Below are 5333 nucleotides of genomic sequence, written 5' to 3'. Positions count from 1 at the left end.
TGATGAATTAACTAAGGCGCAAACCCTGGGTGCGTGGGTTAGAGACTTCACAAGGAAATCACTACTGCCGTTTTCATTTCTATAGAAGCTAAGCTTCGACACAGGATCAACTGCTATCTCAAAACACACAAGCAGCAGTAGATTGCCTATATATTAGGAGTGATTAAGCTATACCTCCACCTAGTGGGTGATTCTGTCATTTAAGAACATTAAGATAGTTGGGTGCAGTGCTTTTTTCTAGAAAAAGAGGTGCAGGAGCCAAAGTTGTTGAGTTTTTTTCAGGGGCAAAACAACACTTTTTGGGGGAGAGAATATATAGCCTGGAAGGTAGTACTGGGGACTCCACCTGTGGACCCTACAGATCTTATTGTAATTGTGTGTGGGGGGGGGGGTTCAGCTTTTGACTGTTGTTGCTTCAGCAAATTCTGCATCAGGGAGAAACACATTCAACCACTGTTACTCATACTCAGTGAAATGGTTATATCTGATCATGTTTAGCCACAGTGGTTCCTCCTTGGTTGCTTTGCGGATTGGTTCATTGCTTATTCCACCACCACTACTGAGCATGTGCGCTGTGGTACTTTCCTCGCTCCCCAGCAAATGCATGCATAATAGTAATAAATGGCTTCTCATAAAAGGATCAAGACCATCATGGCACGGCTGCTCTTTAGCATGTTCAGCATGAAACAAAACAGAAACATTTCACTTCTAAATTCTTATAGAATGCTTTATGGTTTAAATCTCCACGACCGCAGATGGACAGATCCTGCCACTCTTCTGTTGCTAACCAACAGACATACATACGGTTTCTGCTGAAAATGATTTATTCTCCCAGGTTTTAATAAATCTTTTTATTCTTGCCATCTCTCTGCTTTTAAAGCTGCTTTGTTGTTTTGCATTTTTCAAAATGTGCTTTTGTTTGAAGTTCATGTTAATGGTTGAATTTTAAATATTATTGTTCTCCAATTTAGACGCTTTTGCTGAAAGGCAGGAAAAAGATCTTATCAGTTGATAATTTACTGGTGCCCACTACCAAGTTTGCATGTTGAGAACTCATGCAGCTTTTTACACATTACAGTCTGACTGTGATATAAAACCCCCTGCTAGAGGACTTCCTAGAGACATCTGTTTGATTGCTGTCCGACCTTAGGTCTGATGCAGAAGAGCTCCTTAGGTTCTTAAAATCAGTTACTATTGACAGGAGTGTTTCAACATCTCAGACATTATATATTTAGAACACACACACAAACACCGCTCTTGTCGTCTACCAGGTAGAATTTGCCTATTTGCTGTGCAATTCAGGTAGCCTTACCACTGCCATGGAGTTCAAAACACCATATGGCTTGTCATGCTGCAATGAAGCTTTAATCTACAACTGTACCACTGATTCACCTTCTTAACTACTGCCACTTAATATCTATGATGTATCATTACCAATGCCATATCCCACTAGAAACAGTATTATAGACGTGGTAAAAAACCAGCTAGCCACACTTTTATAATTAAGAGTATCAATATATTCTTTATTATAAACTATGAAATGAATACAAAAGTTGTTACGGTTTCAAGACTTATGGTACATCTGCTGTAATAAGGTTAGAGTGTCTTTAAATGACCAGCTGACCAACAAAACTTGGTTTCTATCCTGTTTTAACTTACGTTCCATTTACCCTTAGTCCCTCTTCCCCAGTCAATCTCACCACCAGGAACTGCAGACTTCTTTGGGGGCATAATATATATCCAGCCTGAATAGCCTCCTGCCTGTCTCCCACCTGCTTCCAGACATCTGGCTTCTCCATCAGATTTTTCTTCTTAGCAAGCCTTCCTCCTCTGGTCAGCAGTCTCTGCTGTTACTCAACAGTAGTAGAATAGACTTATTTATGTCTCAGCCACCTTGCCTTCAGCCAATTGGATTAGCATGATGTAGACTTCCCACTTTTCCTGTCCAGTGAGTAACCCAGAATTTCTGCCCAATAAGCCAATCGTAAGGTTAATTTTACAATTCTCTCTCACAGTATATAAAACTACTGCTTTCCCAAGACCAACTTTAGGTACTTACATAACTGGATAATCAAATGGGATGGACACTTTTAAAATTGAAACCTTGCATGCCCTCCCACATTGCACCTATAAAACAAGCCTCATCTTGTAAACATATTTTAAAAGGTGATTTCTTCATAGAGACCTGCACCGCAGTAGTAACATATACAACAAGCACGTTAGTTTAGAATAGATCATGGAGCAATGACAGTACTTTAGGTCATGTGGTTATTTCTTTTGGGAGTGCTGCATTTCTGTCTGGAACTAGAACTGCAACGAACCACATTATCCAGACAGCTCCCACGGTGTCTGCCTAGATTAATGCAACATGGGAAATCTTACAAATATTCTTCTTCTTCATTTGCAGGAAGTTACACTGTAACAATAGGAAAAATGGGTATTTTCTATTTTAGACCACTAGGTGAGAGGAGGAGGAAAGGGCAGCTCAGTAATGAAACACTAGGTTGGAGTTATTTATAAACTTCCTCCTTTCCTGGAAACTACCTAAATCACATATTGTTCTTTGTTTGTTTGTTTATTTAACCAATTTTCCATTTGTCAAAGTAGACAGAGTAAATTACAAAACAGCTTACTTTTATGTATACAGAATAAAACATAAAATCAGTATTTCTATAAACTAGATCCTGAGAGGACATGGCAGTGTTTATAATATAATAATAATTTATTATTTATACCCTGCCCATCTGACTGAGTTTCCCCAGCCACTCTGGGCGGCTCCCAATCGAGTGTTAAAAACAATACAGCATTAAATATTAAAAACTTCCCTAAACAGGGCTGCCTTCAGATGTCTTTTAAAAATAGGATAACTACTTATTTCCTTGACATCTGATGGGAGGGTGTTCCACAGGGCAGGCACCACTACCGAGAAGGCCCTCTGTCTGGTTGCAGTGTTTTTCAAAGTAAGCAGACAGATTGGGTCAGGTAAGGAATGTTTTATTACTTCCGATTATAGCTTAACTTTGTTCATGCATATGTTGCCAATTCCTTTTAATTGCAAGACACACTTTTACTCTCAAAAGGGGGTGAGCTATAAACACCAAACTCTACTATAAACTGTTGACTCCTCTCTTCCATGAGCTTCAACATTTTTGTAGTCAATCAAATCATGCCAGACAGCATCAGAGTTGTCATATTTCTCTTGTCCTCTTTCCACTCTCAGCTTTTGAGGATCATTTTTCTAACAACACTGTCTGTCACACTATGGTATTACCTGTGGCATGTGTTCAATATTTGTAACCATTTCCATGTTCTGGCTGTTGCCATTCTATAGGCAGTTAGTAAATATGCTATGCTCACTTCACATTCGGGGAAAGGACTGGTCTATGAAATGAAGAGCACAAGTAGAAACAAAGCCCTTCCACTCCCTTTGCAATGCCCCAATATACCCAAGCTGGCTACATTCTTCAGTCAACTAAAAGCTTAGAGTTTTCATATTATTATTCAAATGCAGGGTACCTCTGTGAAACAGCAGTGGTGCCAAGGCAGTGGGACGCCCTGTCAACGTTCACTTGGCCCAATCACTGCTCAGTTTGGCAAGCAATCAATATTTTATTTTCCAACACACATTTCCAAACACCATTTTGTGATTTGGCAGCCACTATGTATGACAGGGACGCAGGTGGCGCTGTGGGTTAAAGCCTCAGCGCCTAGGGCTTGCCGATCGAAAGGTCGGCGGTTCGAATCCCTGCGGCGGGGTGCGCTCCCGCTGCTCGGTCCCAGCGCCTGCCAACCTAGCAGCTCGAAAGCACCTCCGGGTGCAAGTAGATAAATAGGGACCGCTTACCAGCGGGAAGGTAAACGGCGTTTCCGTGTGCGGCTCTGGCTCTGGCTCTGGCCAGAGCAGTGATGTCACGCTGGCCACGTGACCCGGAAGTGTCTCCGGACAGCGCTGGCCCCTGGCCTCTTAAGTGAGATGGGCGCACAACCCCAGAGTCTGTCAAGACTGGCCCGTACGGGCAGGGGTACCTTTACCTTTACCTTTTTATGTATGACAATGAGGCCAACTCTTAGCATAGTCAAACTGCACAGTCAAGCCCGCCCTCCCCACAGGCCTAGGGAGGCCAGAGCAACTTCCAACTTTTGAGGTCCCTAGCGAGTGGCAGCTATGCAGATTTAGTCAGTTGCATTTAACAAGAATGTGTGACACCATCTTATTTGTTCCAGACCAGGTGTTATTAACTACTAGTGTTACACAACCCGATCACTCCTTCCACCTGGTAGCAAGAGCTCTTGCTGCACTCAAGTTAAAAGAGGTGCCAAGGGAACACGAATAAATGCCTTCAAACTCTGGAGAGCAACTGCAATTTTGGTATTACTTCTAGCTATACTATTATAAAAATATGTGATTAAATCCTAACATAGTGAGAAGACATTGCACATGGAAAGATAGAAGACACCTCTCAGATATTGATTTCCAGTTTCAACTGTGACACAATACACCAGCCGCTTTTTATGTAGGCTTTGTACAAAGGAGACATTGTTCACATTAAATTCCAGGAACTATTGTTGGGTTTATGGGATGATATCTGGAAGCCAAGCTCCTTATTTCTCTCTTAAAGAGTGTTTTCACAATTGGTGCCAGCACTTCTGTAATTGTGCTCTCCCCCCACAACTGCATTTCGTGAGAACACGCATTTACGCCTTTATAACCATGTGTGATTGTGCAGATAAAAGCAACATTACAGTTCCTCTCAGCCAATGCCTTTTCTCACTTAATACAGTTCAATTCAGTGCAAGTTTATTTGGAAGCCAGTTCCACTGAGTTAAATGGCATTTACGTCCCATTAATTGTGCATGGGATTGCATCATAAGTGGCTTTATACACTTTTCACATGTGCAATCCAGTTGCCCTAGGGCTGCAAAGCAGAAGAGAAACATGTCCCGGCCTCTTCTACCAGTCAAGAGGACTAGGACTGCTGGTATCTGCCACAGATCTGGATTTTCCTGGACATTACCAGAATTTCAAAGGCGGAATTGATGTCTGGAGGGAATTTCCGAAAGGGGTTTTGGGGGTTTCCTGGTTTTTACTTTTTGAAAACATGGCAACCCTAGCATACACACGTGTGCGTGTTAGGGATTTAGCATCATTGCCTTTTGCTTGTAAAGCCAACTTGGGAATCATCTGATTGAAAGGAGGGTGTAATTTTTCAATAAATAAAATGTAAGTGCAATTCTACAACTGCATAACTTTTCAAACGAAGACACCCCCCCTCCCCCATGTGGGGCAATTTTGTGCAAATATTTCAGGACCAAAGAACAGACAGGCACAGTAA

Source organism: Podarcis cretensis (genome assembly GCF_951804945.1).
Source record: "Podarcis cretensis genome assembly, chromosome: 2".
Taxonomy (NCBI): Eukaryota; Metazoa; Chordata; class Lepidosauria; order Squamata; family Lacertidae; genus Podarcis; species Podarcis cretensis.
Note: the sequence above shows the minus strand (reverse complement) of the source record.